The sequence below is a fragment of the Scyliorhinus torazame genome, chromosome 13 (genome assembly GCF_047496885.1).
Source record: "Scyliorhinus torazame isolate Kashiwa2021f chromosome 13, sScyTor2.1, whole genome shotgun sequence".
Taxonomy (NCBI): Eukaryota; Metazoa; Chordata; class Chondrichthyes; order Carcharhiniformes; family Scyliorhinidae; genus Scyliorhinus; species Scyliorhinus torazame.
Window position 1 is genome coordinate 189,447,229 of NC_092719.1, and position 18,706 is coordinate 189,465,934.

Consider the following 18,706-nt stretch of genomic DNA (forward strand, 5'->3'; position numbering starts at 1 on the left):
ACACCACCCTCACACTCACCCCCAAACCAACCTCACCCCCACACTCACCCCCACACCAACCTCACCCCCACACTCACCCCCACACCAACCTTACCCCCACACCAACCTTACCCCCACACCAACCTCACCCACATACTCACCCCCACACTCAACCCCACACCAACTTCACCCCCATACTCACCCCCACACTCACCCCCACACCAACCTCACCCCCACACTCATCCCCACACTCACCCCCACACCAACCTCACCCCCACACTCACCCCCACACTCACCTCCACACCCACCTCACCCCCACACCACCCTCACATTCACCCACAAACCAACCTGACCCCCACACTCACCCCCACAGCAACCTCACCCCCACACTCACCCCCACACCAACCTCACCCCCACACTCACCCCCACACTCACCCCCACACCAACCTCACCCCCACACTCACCCCCACACTCACCTCCACACCCACCTCACCCCCACACTCACCCCCACACTCACCTCCACACCCACCTCACCTCCACACCACCCTCACACTCACCCCCAAACCAACCTCACCCCCACACTCACCCCCACACCAACCTCACCCCCACACTCACCCCCACACTCACCCCCACACCAACCTCACCCCCACACTCACCCCCACACCAACCTCACCCCCACACCACCCCACTCTCACTCCCACACCAACCTCACCCCCACTCCAACCTCACACCCACACCACCCTCACACTCAACCCCACACCAACCTCACCCCACACCAACCTCACCCCACACCACCCTCACACTCACCCACACACCAACCTCACCCCCACACCAACCTCACCCCACACCACCCTCACACTCACCCCCACACCACCCTCACACTCACCCCCACACCAACCTCACCCCCACACCAACCTCACCCCACACCACCCTCACACTCACCCCTACACCAGCCTCACCCCCACACCACCTCCACCCTAACCAATCCCTCACCTCCACCCACACATTCAACCCCTCCTCCCCCACTCCCCCCGGCCCGCGGTCTAATCAAGCGTCATGTCTTGTGTCTTGCAGGACCCGCTGGAGATGGGGCGGGCCCATCTGGTGTCCCCTGCCCAAGCCAGTGCCACAGCGGGAGCCCACCCCCCATCCCCGTGAGCCAAGCACCAACATTGAAAGCAGCTGGGACACCAGCCCTCCACCCGAGATGCAGGACACCCCGAAGCTCGAGTCCAGGGATGACACTGATTTCCCGTCACAGCTGTGTCCAAGACCCTCCACCATCCCAGAGACACTCACCTCGTTTGGGCACTTTAATGAAGAGGCTCCTGGGACACTATGTGGTGCGAACCACACAGCCGTACCGGTACAGCTGGTGGAGGTAGGAGCACCCGGTGGGGAGGGTACGGTCTGAGGGCAGGCCCACCCAGGGACTAGCTGCCGACCAGATGGATCCCGGCTTCTGAAACGGGCAGTCTCATCGATTCTGGAGATGCAGTCACAGAATCCGGGACTGCATGAGTGTTGTCGGTGAGCATCCAGCATCTGCAGGTGCAGTAGGAGGAGACCAGCCACGAGCAGGAGTTGGTGCCGCTCATGCGTGTCCCCCAGGCCGACTGCGCACGGGTCGTGTCCGCGGTGGAGTCATTGGGGCCTGGGGCATTCTGTGCAGGCGCTGGCTGAGGCCCAGGACAGGGTTGCCACCTCATGTGCCAGAGCCACCTGGACATAGCAGCGGCGCTCCTGAGCGTGGCCCAGTGACAGCAGGCCATGGCTGAGAATGGCGGCGGCTTTGCCCAGGCGCCGGCTGACATGGCGCAGGCACAGAGAAAGGTGACCCAGTGCCAGAGGGAGATGACACAAACCCAGAAGGTGGTGGCACAGTTGCAGCGTGATGTTGCGCAGTCCCAGACGGAGATGGTCCACTCCCTGTGCTCCCTGCCCGCGAGCATGCAGATTCTGGTTGAGATCAGAGCGGGACTCCAGGACTGGCAGTGCCAGGTGGCGGGGGGGCCTCAGGGATTAGCTCTGCTCACATCCCCGCCCCATGGAGTAGCCCGGTGTGGTAAAGCACTGTTGCACCTGTATTAGGTGATGTACGGTAGGACCTGTACTACAGGTTCGCCGGTAGTCCCTGCCTGTATAAATATGCGTGTCCTCCAGCCAGCAGCCATTTCGCCAGCTGCTGTGGGAGGCCACACATCTGATCGCAATAAAGCCTCAGTTGGATTCAACTATCGTCTTTTGTCCAATTGATTGTGCCTCAATTTATTGCTATCAGTTTCTAAGGATGGACCTCCGTATCAAACCGGATCGCCCGCAGCTGGATCCGTACTCAAGCGACGCCAGAAAGGACTTCCAGCACTGGCTAGCTTGCTTCGATGCGTATATCAACACGGCACCAACCCCTGTTCCGGAGGCTCAGAAGATTCAGATTTTATATCCCACGTTGAGCTCCAAAGTCTTTCCATTAATCCAGGACGCGCCGAATTACGCCGAAGCCATGACTCTACTCAAGGACAACTGCGCACAGAAGACAAACACGCTCTTCGCCAGGCACGCACTCGCCACTCGCTCTCAACTCCTTGGTGAGTCCATAGACGACTTCTGGCAGGTCCTAATCCCACTAGTCCGGGACTGTGACTGTCAGGCCCTTACGGCCACGGAACACTCCGACCTCATTATGCAGGACGCTTTTGTGACTGGAATTGGGTCAGATCTCATACACCAGCGGCTCCTAGAAGGGGCCACGCGCGACCTCGCAGAGACTAAAACGCTAGTGTTCTCCATGACCGTCGCCCTGCGCAACGTCCAGTCCTACACCCCCAGCCGAGCGGCCCACCCCTCCTACGCTTCGTGGACCCCACAGACAGCTGCCCCAGCAGGGGTGCTGCCCACCCAATACACCTGCACTGCACGCCAGCCAGCGAACCCCGGGGGCCCCTGATGCTACTGTTGCGGCCAACAGAAGCACCCCCTCCAACGCTGCCGGGCCCGCGCTGCCCTTTGTAAAGCCTGCGGGAAGAAGGGCCACTTCGCCGCGGTGTGCCAGGCCTGCTCAGTAGCCGCTATCGCCCCCAATACCTTCGATCACAGACAATGGGCGCCGCCATTCCCCCCCTCAGACGACGTGTGGCCAGTGGGCGCTGCCATCTTCCCCTCTGCGCAACACGTGCGTTTCATGGGCGCCGCCATCTTGTTCCACCCCCTCAACGTGCGTTCCATGGGCGCCGCCATTTTGTATCCCTCAAGATCTTCTGGTGCCGCCATCTTGTCTACTCCTCAGCACATGGGCACCATCAGTGTTCCAGGACCCGGGCTCACCAGCCGCCCCATTACCCGACCAGCCAAGACTCGCCTCCATGTCAATCGACCAGTCTCGTCCGCATAACCTGACCAATGCATCCACCAGCGTGAAAGTCGACGGACATGTAACCTCCTGCCTGCTGGACTCCGGGAGCACCGAAAGCTTCATACACCCGGATACGGTAAGGCACTGCTCCCTCACGATACACCCCACCAACCAAAAAATCTCCCTGGCCTCCGGAGCCCATTGCGTAGTGATCCGGGGGTACTGTGCGGTCACACTCACGGTCCAGGGCGTAGAATTCAGCGGCTTCCGCCTCTACGTCCTCCCTAACCTCTGCGCTGCACTAATCCTCGGCCTGGACTTCCAATGCAACCTCCAGAGCCTAACTCTGAAATTCGGCAGGCCCTTACCACCCCTTAATGTGTGCGGCCTCGCGGCCCTAAAGGTCGACCCACCTTCCCTCTTTGCCAATCTAACTCCGGATTGCAAACCCATCGCCACCAGGAGCAGACGGTACAGCACCCAGGACAAGACCTTCATCAGGTCCGAAGTCCAGCGGCTGCTTGGGGAAGGCATCATCGAGGCCAGCAACAGCTTCAGGAGAGCTCAAGTGGTAGTAGTTAAAACTGGGGAGAAACACCGAATGGTCGTGGACTACAGCCTGACCATCAATCGGTACACGCAGCTCGACGCGTACCCCCTCCCACGCATATCTGACATGGTTAACCAGATTGCCCAGTACCGGGTCTTCTCATCGGTAGACCTGAAATCCGCATACCACCAGCTCCCCATCCGTAAATCGGACTGTCCATACACTGCCATCGAGGCAGACGGCCGCCTATACCACTTCCTTAGGGCCCCCTTCGGCATCACAAACGGGGTCTCGGTCTTCCAAAGGGAGATGGACCGAATGGTCGACCTGTACGGGTTGCGGGCCACCTTTCCGTACCTAGACAACGTCACCATCTGCGGCCATGATCAGCAGGACCACGATGCCAACCCTGCTAAATTTCTCCACACCGCTACTCTCCTAAACCTCACTTACAACAAGGAGAAGTGTGTGTTCAGCACGAACCGCTTAGCCATCCTCGGCTATGTGGTCCAGAACGGAGTTCTGGGTCCCGATCCCGAACGCATGCGCCCCCTCATGGAGCTCCCCCTCCCCCACTGCCCCAAGGCCCTCAAACACTGCCTGGGGTTCTTTTCGTACTACGCTCAGTGGGTCCCAAACTATGCAGACAAGGCCCGCCCACTCATACAGTCCACCCAGTTTCCCCTGACAGCCGAGGCCCAACAGGCCTTGCCCGGATCAGAGCTGATATTGCCAAAGCAACAATGCACGCTGTAGATGAGACACTGCCCTTCCAAGTAGAAAGCGACGCATCAGACGTCGTCCTTTCCGCCACCCTCAATCAGGCAGGCAGGCCCGTGGCATTCTTTCGCCGAACCCTTCATGCCTCAGAAATCCGGCACTCATCCGTCAAAAAGGAGGCCCAAGCTATCGTTGAAGCTGTGCGGCATTGGAGGCATTACCTGGCCGGCAGGAGATTCACTCTCCTCACTGACCAGCGGTCGGTAGCCTTCATGTTCAACAACACACAGCGGGGCAAGATCAAAAGTGAGAAGATCTTGCGTTGGAGAATCGAGCTCTCCACCTATAATTACGAGATTATGTATCGCCCCAGCAAACTCAACGAACCTCCAGATGCCCTATCATGAGGTACATGTGCCAGCGCACAGGTAGACCGACTCCGGGCCCTGCATGACAGCCTTTGTCACCCAGGAGTCACACGGTTGTACCACTTCATTAAGGCACAAAATCTGCCCTACTCCGTCGAGGAAGTAAGGACAATCACCAGGGACTACCAGGTCTGTGCGTAGTGCTAGCCGCACTTCTGCCGGCCGGACCGCGCGCGCCTGGTGAAGGCTTCCTGCCCCTTTGAATGCCTCAGTGTGGACTTCAAAGGCCCCCTCACCTCCACTGACCTTCACACATATTTTCTCAGAGTGATCGACGAATACTCCAGATTCCCCTTTGCCATCCCATGCCCCGACATGACGTCTGCCTCCGTCATTAAAGCCCTCAACACACTCTTTAATCTGTTCGGTTTCCCCGCCTACATCCACAGTAACAGGGGATCCTCATTCATGAGTGATGAGCTGCGTCAGTTCCTGCTCAACAGGGGTATCGCCTCCAGCAGAACGACAAGCTATAAACCCCAGGGAAACGGACAGGTAGAAAGGGAGAATGGGACGGTATGGAGGGTCGTCCAGCTGGCCCGACCGTCCAGAAACCTCCTGGCCTCCCGCTGGCAGGAGGTCCTCCCTGATGCACTCCACTCCATTCACTCATTACTCTGCACTGCCACGAACAATACACCCCATGAACATCTTTTTGCCTTCCCCAGGAAGTCCACATCCGGGGTGTCGCTCCCGACTTGGCTCACAGCTCCGGGAACCGTGCTTCTCCATAAGCACGTCTGACTCCACAAGGCGGACCCGTTGGTGGAGAGCGTGCACTTGCTCCACGCAAACCCCCAGTTCCCCGACGCCCGCCAGGGAACTGTCTCCCTCAGGGACCTGGCACCAGCAAGTTCCACCCCCACACCCCCTCCGCCCCGGGCGTCACCCTCCCCTCTCCCGTTGCTTCCAACAGCACCCCCCTCAGGACCATCCGTCCCCCCCCTACCCATGCCCGATGATGAAGAGGATTTCGGCACACTCCCGGAGTCACCATCGACCAGGTCAGCACCAACATCGCCGACACCACTGCGTCGCTCCCAGAGGAACATCAAGGCCCCGGACCGGCTAAACCTCTGACCGGTCCACCGGACATCAAAGGACATTTGTTTGCTCAAATCTTACAAATATTAACTCATTGTTGTATATAGTTATCCACCACCTCCGCCGGACTCAATTTTAATAGGGGGTGAATGTGGTAAACCACTGTTGCACCAGTATTAGGTGATGTACGGTAGGACCTGTACTACAGGTCCACCGGTAGTCCCTACCTGTATAAATATGGGTGTCCTCCAGCCAGCAGCCATTTCGCCAGCTGCTGTGGGAGGCCACACATCTGATAGCAATAAAGCCTCAGTTGGATTCAACTATCGTCTTTTGTCCAATTGATCGTGCCTCACCCGGGTGCCGTCCGGCACCCCGAGGGGGGAGGAGGCGATGGGGCCCATGCTGGTGACTCCAGCAGGGAAGGTGCCGGTACACCGCAGCACCCCCTCCCGCCCAGAAGTCGACTGCCAACGGGGACCCAGGTCACAGGGCAGGAATCACAGCAGGCCGCCTCCAGTCCTGCTGTACCATCTGTGGATCCAGCAAGGCATAGCAATAGGCCAGAAGGCCAGAAAGTTAGACACTGGTTAGGTTGGCACAGGTGCCGGGCACAGTTTTGTGGTAGGGGCTAGGGCCCGACCGTATATATGTTGTCACATTAAACACTTGTTATCACTGTTGGAATCCGCCCTGGTGCTCTGTCCGATGGGTGGGGGGTGGGCTGATTTGGACTGGCCAGAGGGTGGGGAGAATGGGTGGGCATTGGGGGGGAATGGACAGACCTTGTGGGTGGCCTTGGCTCCCCACCCTCCCTCCGACACCTCCCAACATCACCCCAGGGATTCGAAGGGACTGATGGAATGGCCAACTCGCACGCAGGAATCAGCCAGGAGGATGGTGGAAAGTACTACTGAGGGCAGGAGGGCAGAGCAACAGAGCACATCGCAGAGCGGGTTGGGGGGCGTTACATGGAAGATTACATGGTAGCTTCCGTGCAGCTAAAGAGCAAATCATAGAATCATAGAATTTACAGTGCGGAAGGAGGCCATTCGGCCCATCGAGGCTGCTGCCCCATGATGAGTTCTCCCTGCAGCATTAAACATGGCCCGCATGGTCCTAGATGAGAGATTAGCTGAAGAACTGAAGTGCATCCCACTTAATAGTAACACAATGGCGTGCCGGATTTGTGATATTGCTGAGAATTTGAAGTCCAGCTTAATTCTAATTTAAAGTTAGCGCGGGATTTCTCAATACAACTGTACGAAAGTACAGACCTTAGACTGCGTACGTTAGGTATGTTTGGCACAATGAAGTTGTTCAGGATTTGCTGTGCTGCTTGACATTACCAACCAGCACAACTGGGGCATAGTGATGCAGTATCAATTACGACGAGACGAGAGAAGAATGTAATCAAGGCTTTATTACACAGAGATGTGTGGCCTCCTACATCAGCTTAGGAAATGGCTGCCGTTCGGAGAGCACACACATTTATACTCCACCTACTGGGCGGAGCCAGCAGGCAGGGATCTACCCCCATACCTGTAGTACAGGGGCCTTACCGTAATACCCTCGGATGCAGTGCAGTATATACAATATAATGCAACAGTGGTGACTACCACACACAGATCTTCGAAGAGTTGAATAGTTACTTGGTTGGAAAGTGCCGGCTCGACTGGGTTCACTGCAGAGAAATGACAAGCCAACATGACTGGGAAAAACAGCAGAGTTATAGTCAGGATTAAGGAAGCAGCTGGTCAGGACATTGTTTGGAATCATTGTTTTATTCACCACAAGGCATTGGCATCGAAAGGAATTCCACCTGACTTTGAAGTGGTGTTGAAAGGAATTGTGAAAGTCAGTATTTTATTAAATACAGGCTTTTCGAGGCTCTGTGTTCTGAAATGTGAGCTGAGCGCTCACATTTATTGTTCCACACAGAGATACGTTAGCTGCCAACGGGTCGGTTCCTTGGCAGAGTTTACAAACTGAGGTATGAAATCCAGCGTTTGGTGATGTCTGCTGGGTGCTAACTCTATCTTACTTTGCAGACATCCTTTCAATTCTAAATGACCTGAAGTGGAAATTACAAGGGAAGGAACAAATAGATGTTTTCCAAAAGTATTTGAAAGTTTGGCAAGTGCTAGTAAAAAGCCAAAATTACTACATGTTCCCCAGACTGCTACGGCACATTGAAGAAAACAGTGTTAGTCAGAGAACTGTCATAGACTGACAAGCCTTATTCAGTCGCATCTGGCTCACTGCTCAACAGTTTTTGTCGCTACTTTCTGATGTGTTAGGCAGGTAGGTGCGATGTGGACTGCACTCGATGCAGGGAAGCTAGAAACAGACGTCTAACACTGGAGAAGATCCAACACTGTTTTATTGAACGATAGAATTGATATACATATTCAGCTGTGGGTCAACACTATACTGAACTGACTGGAGACCTGGTAGTAGCCTGACTAGACTTACTAGCTACCGCATGGTGTTTGTGCTTGCTAGCTCGTGGACTCTGACTGTCTCAGTGGCTGGATCCAGAGAGAGCGGGAAACCTAGTGCCCTCTGGCTTTATAGTGGTGGTGTCCTGTCTGGTGATTGGCTGCACTGTGTTGTGTGCTTACTGGTCATCCTGTGTATCAATTACTGCCTGTCTGCATCTCATTATATACATGAGTGGATATTATGACATCTCCCCTTTTTTTTAGATAAATAAATACTAAGGTGTGCGTACGTATGCCTGACTATATACAAAAGGTGTCTAAATGAACGTATATACATAGGAAGGTGTCGATGGTGCAGATACATGGCTAAGAAAACAATATTTACAGAGGTTAAATCGATGAAGTCACAAAATGTACAAAAGTTCAGTCTACAGATTCAGTCTTTGTGGTGGGCGACAAATTCTTGTCGATCGCCGCAGAGGTGGATCAGGAGCCGCCTGCACGTGGATAGGCAGGATCGCTGCCATCACAGTGGTCGCATGGGCCAGCAGGGTTGCTGGTAGATCGGTGGCCTCGTGGCAGGGCATGTCCGGAGGAAGCATTGTAGGCGGTGGGGCACTTAGCTCAGGTAGCAGGTGTGGAACTCTTCGCAGTGCCTGTCTGTTGCGCCGTAGCAGGGAGCCATCAGCCATGCGGACAAGGAACGATCTTGGGGCCACTTGTTTGATCACAACAGCTGTGGCTGACCAGCCGCCCTCAGGCAACTGGACACGAACATGATCAGTTGGGGCCAGCTCGGGTAGATCCGTGGCATGAGCATCGTATGTGGCCTTCTGTTGGGCCCGTGACTGCTGCATTTTCTGTAAGACCGTGAAGTGGTCAAGGTCTGGAACATGGATGGCTGGAACTGTGGTTCTCAGAGTGCGATTCATGAGCATCTGCGCTGGAGACAACCCAGTGGACAGTGGGGTTGCCCTGTATGCCAGCATCGCCAGGTTGAAGTCGGAGCCTGAGTCTGCAGCTTTGCACAGCAACCGCTTTACAATATGGACCCCTTTCTCGGCCTTCCCGTTTGACTGCGGGTAGTGGGGACTGGAGGTTACATGATGGAAGTTGTAGGACTGTGCAAAATCAGACCATTCCTGGCTGTAAAAGCAAGGACCGTTGTCGCTCATTACTGTGAGTGGAATCCCATGCCTGGCGAACGTTTCTTTGCAGGCTTTGATTACCGCCTTCAACGTGAGGTCGGACAGTTTCTCCACTTCTGGGTAACTGGAGAAGTAGTCGACCAGGAGTACATAGTCACGCCCCTTGGCATGGAAAAGGTCTACACCTACTTTGGACCACGGAGAGGTCACGATCTCGTGCTGTTGCAGCGTTCCCTTGGGTTGTGCTGGTTGAAACCTCTGACAGATAGGGCAGTTGAGGACTGTGTTGGCAATGTCCTGGCTGATGCCCGGCCAATAGACCGCCTCCCAAGCTCTGCGTCGGCATTTCTCGACCCCAAGGTGACCCTCATGGAGTTGGCCCAGCACCATAGCCCGCATACTCTGAGGAATTACATTCCTGTCGAGTTTCAGAAGGATTCACTCCACCACCGTCAGGTCGTCTTTTACGTTATAGAACTGGGGACATTGTCCCTTCTGCCAGCCATTGGTAAGGTGCTGCATCACGCGCTGCAGCAGAGGATCCTTGGCCGTCTCCTCACGAATTTGGACCACCCATTCTTCAAAGGCCAGAAGGTTGGTGGCACACAACTGCACTTGCGCTTCTATGTGGCAGATGAAGTCACTTTAAAAAAAATATATTTTATTAAAGTTTTCAAACACAATTTTTCCCCCTTACAAATCAACAAAAACGGTAGCATGATAACTGATAGATAACATGGTTTAAATAAAATAGTGAACTAACAACATAACACGAAATAGTGCTCCCCCCTGCCCCTTCACCCCCTCTAGAACAAAAACAATTTACCCCCACCCTTCCCCCCTCTGGGCTGCTGCTGCTGGCTATCTATTTTCCCCTAACGTTCCGCTAGATAGTTGAGGAACGGATGCCACCGCCTGGAGAACCCCTGAGCCGATCCTCTCACCGCAAACTTCATCCGCTCCAGTTTTATGAACCCCGCCATGTCATTTATCCAGGCCTCCACGCTGGGGGGTTTCGCTTCCTTCCACATGAGTAAAATCCTTCGCGGGGCTACTGGGGACGGAAAGGCCACAATATCGGCCTCTTTCGCCTCCTGCACTCCCGGCTCATCCGCTACCCCAAATATAGCCATCCCCCAGCTTGGCTTGACCCGGACCTTCACCACCTTCGAGATCACTCCCGCCACTCCCCTCCAATACCCCTCCAGTGCCGGACACGACCAAAACATATGTGTGTGGTTCGCCGGGCTTCCCCCGCACCTCCCGCACTTGTCCTCCACTCCGAAGAACCTGCTCAACCTCGCTCCCGTTATGTGTGCTCTATGTAGCACCCTAAATTGGACCAGGCGAAGCCTGGCACATGAGGAGGAGGAATTTACCCTATTTAGGGCATCAGCCCACAAACCCTCCTCAATCTCCTCCCTGAGCTCTTCTTCCCAGTTTCCTTTCAGTTCTTCTACCAGCTCCTCCCCCTCTTCTCTCATCTCCTGGTATATTTCGGACACTTTGCCCTCCCCGACCCACCCCCCCCCCGAAAACACTCTGTCCTGGATCCCCTGTGTCGGGAGCAGCGGAAATTCCCTCACCTGTTGTCTCGTGAACGCCCTCACCTGCCTATACCTAAAGATATTTCCCGGAGGCAGCTCATACTTTTCCTCTAGCGCTCCCAAGCTCGCAAACGTCCCATCTATAAATAAGTCTCCCACTCTCCTAATTCCTGCCCGGTGCCAGCTCTGGAACCCTCCATCCAACCTCCCTGGGGCAAACCTATGGTTGTTCCTGATCGGGGACCACACCGAGGCTCCCAGCACACCCCTCCGTCACCTCCATTGCCCCCAAATACTTAATGTTGCCGCCACCACTGGGTTCGTGATAAACCTTTTCGGGGAGAGTGGTAGTGGCGCCGTCACCAGCGCTTTTAAGCTTGTTCCTTTACAGGACGCCATCTCCAGCCTTTTCCACACCACCCCCTCTCCCTCTATTATCCACTTACGGATCATCGCCACATTGGCGGCCCAGTAATAGTCGCCCAAATTCGGCAATGCCAGTCCCCCTCTGTCCCTGCTACGTTGCAGGAACCCCCTCCTTACCCTCGGGGCCTTCCCTGCCCACACGAAGCTCATGATGCTCCTATCTATTTTCTTGAAAAAGGCCTTAGTGATCAAAATAGGGAGACATTGAAACACAAAGAGGAACCTCGGGAGGACCATCATCTTAATCGCCTGCACTCTGCCCGCCAGTGACAGCGGCTGCATATCCCACCTTTTGAAATCCTCTTCCATTTGCTCCACCAGCCGAGTCAGATTGAGTTTGTGTAAGGTTCCCCAGCTCCTGGCTATCTGAATCCCCAGGTATCGGAAGTTTCTTTCCACTCTCCTTAGCGGCAGGCCATCTATCCCTCTACTCTACACCTCAGGGTGTATCACGAAAAGCTCACTCTTTCCCATGTTAAGCCTATATCCCGAGAAATCTCCAAACTCCCTCAATATCTGCACAACCTCTGTCATCCCCCCCCACTGGATCCACCACATACAGCAGTAGGTCATCTGCGTAGAGTGACACTCGGTGTTCCTCTCCCCCTCTAACCACCCCTCTCCATTTCCTGGAGTCTCTCAGCGCTATGGCCAGTGGTTCAATTGCCAGTGTGAACAGTAGTGGGGACAGCGGGCATCCCTGTCTTGTTCCCCTATATAGTCGAAAATACTCCGATCTTTGCCGATTTGTGACTACACTTGCCATTGGGGCCCCATATAGGAGTTTAACCCAGCTGACAAACCCCTCCCCGAACCCGAACCTCCTCAGCACCTCCCAAAGATATTCCCACTCTACCCTATCAAATGCCTTCTCTGCATCCATCACCGCCACTATCTTTGCCTCCCCCTCTGATGGGGGCATCATTATCACCCCCAATAGCCGTCGCACGTTGACATTCAATTGTCTCCCCATTACGAACCCTGTCTGATCTTCGTGCACCACCCCCGGGACACAATCCTCTATCCTCGTTGCCAGCACTTTTGCCAACAACTTGGCGTCCACATTCAGAAGCGAGATAGGCCTATAAGACCCGCATTGCAGCGGGTCTTTATCTCGCTTCAGGATTAGTGATATCGTCGCCTCCAACATTGTCGGGGGTAGAGTCCCCCCTTCTCTGGCCTCGTTAAATGTTCTTACCAGCAGCAGGGCCAACAAGTCCACGTCTTTCCTGTAAAATTCCACCGGGAACCCGTCAGGTCCCAGGGCCTTCCCTGCCTGCATGTTCCCCAGCCCTTTGGTCACCTCGTCCACCCCAATTGGCGCTCCCAGGCCTGCCACCTCCTGCTCCTCCACCCTCGGGAACCTTAGTTGGTCCAGAAACTGCTGCATCCCCTCTTTTCCCTCCGGGGGTTGGGACCTATATAACCTCTCATAAAAGGTCTTAAACACCTCATTCACCTTCCCTGCTCTCCGCACCGTAGTTCCCGTTTCATCCCTAACTCCCCCTATTTCCCTCGCCGCTGTCCTCTTACGAAGCTGGTGGGCCAACAGGTGACTCGCCTTTTCCCCATATTCATATCTCATCCCCTGTGCCTTCCTCCACTGTGCCTCTGCCTTCCCTGTGGTCAGCAGGTCAAACTCCGCCTGGAGCCTTCGCCTCTCCCTATATAGTCCTTCGTCCGGGGCCTCCGCATATCTCTTATCCACACTCAAGATCTCCCTCAGTAATCTTTCCCTCTCTTTGGCCTCTGTTTTCCCCTTGTGAGCCCTGATCGAGATCAACTCTCCCCTGACCACCGCCTTCAGCGCTTCCCATACTACCCCCACTCGGACCTCCCCATCATCATTGGCCTCCAGGTACCTTTCGATACATCCCCGCACCCTTCCGCAGACTCCCTCATCCGCCAGTAATCCCACATCCAGTCGCCAGAGTGGGCGCTATTCCCTCTCCTCTCCTAGTTCCAGATCCACCCAATGTGGGGCATGGTCTGAAACAGCGATGGCCGAGTACTCCGTTCCTTCCACCCTCGAAATCAGTGACCTTCCCAGAACGAAGAAATCTATCCGGGAGTATACCTTATGGACATGGGAGAAAAAGGAGAACTCTTTGGCCAGCGGCCTGGCAAATCTCCACGGATCCACTGCCCCCATTTGGTCCATAAACCCCCTAAGCACTTTGGCCGCTGCCGGCCTTCTTCCGGTCCTGGATCTAGATCTATCTAACCCTGAGTCTAGCACGGTGTTGAAGTCCGCCCCCCCCATTACCAGGTTTCCTACCTCCAGGTCCTGGATACGTCTCAGCATCCGCTTCATGAATCCCGCATCATCCCAGTTCGGGGCATATACGTTGACCAGCACGACCTCTTTTCCCTGCAGTCTGCCACTCACCATCACATACCTGCCCCCGCTGTCCGCTACAATGTTCCTAGCCTCGAACGACACCCGTTTCCCCACCAATGTGGCCACCCCTCTATCCTTTGCATCCAGCCCTGAGTGAAACACCTGTCCCACCCATCCTTTCCTTAACCTAACCTGGTCCGCCACCTTCAGATGCGTCTCTTGAAGCATGGCCACGTCTGCCTTCAGTCCTTTTAAGTGCGCGAACACTCGGGCCCTCTTAATCGGCCCATTTAGGTCTCTCACGTTCCACGTGATCAGCCGGACTGGGGGCTGCCCGCCCCCCTCCCCTGTTGACTAGCCATCACCCTCTCTGGGCCAGTCCCACGTCCCGGTCCCGTGCACGCACCCGTCCCCCAGGCGGCGCATTCCCGCCTCGACCACCGTTTCTCTTACCAGCTCCCTTTTGATCTCAGCAGCAGCAACCCAGTTGTCCCCCCCCCCCCCCCCCCCCCACCCGCTAGATCCCCATCTAGCATGGTTACTCCCCCTATATTGCTTCCGGAAGTCAGCTGACTTCAACTGACCCCGCCTTCTCCCGCTCTCTCCTTGACCCCCCCCCCCGTGTGAGGAACTCTCTTCCTCCTTGCGCCTATCTTCCCGCCATCATCTCTCTGGCGCGGGAAAAGAAAAAGAAACCCCGCGCTTTCTAGAACCATCCCCCCCCCATGGCGCAGCTCCCCCTACCGCCCCGTTCCCATTCCCCATCCCCCGCCTGTGTCTCTTTTTCCCCCCCACCGGCGCTCACATTTCTCAGTGTCCCCCCTTCCCCAATTTACATCTCTATACATCAGCATTGTCGTTTCCCCTCCAACATCAGTCCCTCAGTTCTGGTCCAGTTTCTCTTTTTGAATGAAGGTCCATGCTTCTTCCGACGTCTCAAAGTAGTAATGTCTGTCCTGATGCGTGACCCATAATCGCGCCGGCTGCAACATCCCAAACTTTACTTTCTTCTTATGCAGCACCTCCTTGGCTCGATTGAAACTCACCCTCCTTCTCTCCAACTCCGCACTCCAGTCCTGATACACTCGTATCACTGCATTCTCCTATCTGCTACTTCGTACCTTCTTGGCCCATCTCAGAACCACCTCTCTGTCATTGAAGCGGTGAAATCACGCGACCATCGCCCTAGGTGGTTCTCCAGCCTTTGGTCTCCTCGCAGGGACCCGGTGGGCCCCTTCCACTTCCAAGGGGCCCGAGGGGGCCTCAGCTCCCATTAGCGAGCGTAGCATCGTGCTCGCGTAAGCCCCGCCATCAGCTCCTTCCACTCCCTCGAGGAGACCCAGGATCCGGAGGTTCTTTCTCCTTGATCTATTTTCCAGGACTTCAATCCTTTCGATGCACTTCTTATGAAGCACCTCGTGCGTCTGCATTTTGACCGCTAGGCCCAGGATCTCGTCCTCGTTGTCAGTTACCTTCTGCTCCACCACACGGAGCTCTATCTCCTGGGCCTTTTGTGTCTCTTTAAGCCCCTCGATTGCTTGTAGCATCGGGGCCAGCACCTCCTTTTTTAGCAGCTCCACACACTGCCTTAAGAATTCATCCTGGTCCGGTCCCCATGTCGCCTGGGCTCCCTCCGACGCCATCTTGCTCCTTTCTTTCTTCTGCCGCTGCCCTCGAGGATCCTCCGTGATCTGGCCGCGCCGCCGATCTTTTTTTTCACACTGGGGGGACTCCCTGTTGCTTCACCCCACACCGGGTTTCGTCGCCGAAAATTTCCCGTTGGGGCTCTTAAAAGAGCCCGAAGGTCCGTCAAAGCTGGAGCCGCCGAAACGTGCGGCTTAGCTGGTCATCGCCGCAACCGGAAGTCAGATGAAGTCACTTTGTTCACACGGTGTGGTAATGGACCTGGATAGGGCACCTGCAAAGATCAGCTCTTTGCCTGGCATGTAGACAAGTTCGAAGTCGTAGCGGCGTAGCTTAATAAGAATTTGCTGTAACCGAGGTGTCATGTCATTTAAATCCTTCTGGATTATATGAACTAGAGGCCTATGGTCCGTTTCTACTGTGAATTTTGGCAGGCCGTAAAGGTAGTCAGGAAACTTGACTATCCCTGTCAGGAGGCCCAGACACGCCTTCTCAATCTGAGCGTACTGTTGTTCAGTGGGCGTCATGGCCCTGGAGGCATACGCCACTGGAGCCCATCTCGCTGAAGGAGCACCGCCCCAATGCCGTCCTGGCTTGCATCAGTCGATATCTTGGTTTCCTTGGTTGGGTCGACACTTACGCGCCGCAGCTGGGATCGCTGGCTGCTGAGCGGTGGAGCAGATCTGCAAAGGGCTGCGTAGTGGCCAAGCTTGCCACACTGGAGACATCTGTGTTCGAATGCCGGACATTGCCACTTTAAATGGGCGGAGCCATAATTTGGACACATCATGACGCCGATGTCAGCGCGTTCCGGGTGCCATCGCGCATGCCCAGTGCAGTTGATCGACATACGCACAAGCGCAGTCGGGTTGTCGAGCTCATCGTCCACTCGGTCGTGGCGCGCATGCGCAGGGACCCGGGAAAAGCACGCGAAATGGCCACTCTCCGCGATGCTCAGGCCCTGCATTTGTGCAATGGCCTGCACCCGTTCCGCCTCGTGGGAGGCCAGCTTTGCAGTTTCTGCCACCCTGATGTGGGAGTAACAATTCTTAGCATGCTCATGGACAACGCACGTCTTGATAGCGACAGAGAGGGTCAACTGTTTGACTTTCAGGAGCTGCTGCCGAAGGGATTTGGAGTGGACCCCGAAAACGATCTGATCCCGGATCATGGAATCAGCCGTCGAGTCATAGTTACATGACTGCGCGAGGATGCGGAGATGAGTCAGAAAGGATTGAAAAGGTTCATCCTTACCCTGAAGCCTCTGCTGGAAAACTCAGAAAGGATTGAAAAGGTTCATCCTTACCCTGAAGCCTCTGCTGGAAAACTCAGAAAGGATTGAAAAGGTTCATCCTTACCCTGAAGCCTCTGCTGGAAAACGTACCGTTCAAAGCTCTCATTCACCTCAGTGTCACAGTGGCTGTCAAACTTCAGCAGGACTGTTTTGAATTTTGTTTTGTCTTCGCCGTCAGCGAACGTGAGGGAGTTGTAGATGTGGATGGCATGGTCCCCCACAGTGGAGAGAAATAGTGCGATCTTCCTGGCATCCGATGCTGCTTCGAGGTCGGAGGCCTTGATGTACAAGAGGAACTTTTGCTTGAAGATTTTCCAATTGGTGCCGAGGTTGCTGGAGATGCGGAGGAGGCTGGATGTTTTCCATTTCACCGGATGGCTGCTTGTTGGTCAATGCTGATTCACTCGAGGTAGGTCCGTCAAAATCAATATCACTCTGGTACCATGATGTGTTAGGCAGGTAGGTTCCATGTGGACTGAACTCGATGCAGGGAAGCTAGAAACAGACGTCTAACACTGGAGAAGATCCAACACTGTTTTATTCAACGATAGAACTGATATACATATTCAGCCGTGGGTCGACACTATACTGAACTGACCGGAGGGACCAGACTTACTAGCTACCGCATGGTGTTTGCACTGTGCTAGCTCGTGGACTCTTTGACTGTCTCAGTGGCTGGGTCCAGAGAGAGCGGGAAATCTAGTGCCCTCTGAATTTATAGTGGTAGTGTCCTGTCTGGTGATTGGCTGCACTGTGTTGTGTGCTTACTGGACATCCTGTGTGTCAATCACTGCCTGTCTGCATCTCATTATATACATGCGTGGATATTATGACACTTTCCAGAGGAGAAGTTTCAGATTTTGAAAAAGGAGAGGTGGTGTAAGTTCTAACAGGACTCGAGAAGGTAGATGCAGGAAGGATGTTTCCGATTGTGAGGGGAGTCCAGGGTCAAGGGTCACAGTCTAAGGATAGGGGATGAAGCATTTGGGACTGTGAGGAGGGGGTTTTTCTTCTCCCAGAGAGTGGTGACCACAGAAAGCAGTTGAGGCGGAATTCTCCGTCGGCCGACGGTGGATTCGGGAAACATGATTGAGCGGAGATTCGGTTCTGATGCCGGAATCATGGCGGCCGCCGGTTTCACTCAAATTGCATTTCCCCATCGCCTCGACAGCATTCCACTCCGCATGTACAGTAAACGCCATTGACATATCATTGGCGGGCCTGAGCCGGCAGGAGGAGTCCCCGATGGCGAGGTTCCGTTGTGCTTTGACAAATCGTGAAAAAGGCGCCATGGCTGATGAAGGTAAGAGAGGAGGTAGGACACGGAGAGGCACGGTCATGGGCGGCCGGTCCTGACACTGGCCGAGCTGGCAGAGGTAAGGGGGAGGGCCCTGAAAGGGCATGGGGGGAGGGAGATGACGGGGGCGATGGGCCGTGGGGCAGGGGTGACCGCCCCATGGGACTGGGGTGATGTCCAGGCATGGACCGCCATTGGCGTGGCCTGTAAGGCAGCCATCTTGCTGCGCACCCCACTGATCATCCACCTTGGCCCCACCCCAGCAGCCCTGCACCCCAGCCCCCACCCTCCACCCCACACTCCGCCATACACCGCCCCCCCCCCCCCAAACAGCTGGCATCTGCCAGCGGGGCATCTTGCAGCCCACCAGAGAGCAACGGCCACAATAGCCCCTAAAGGGAGCACCGGTCTGGGGGATCATGGGAGTATCGCTGGCATGGGCAGTGCCAGCCCACGGTTCCAGTGACAGCAGGGACAAGCACCAGGGCTAGT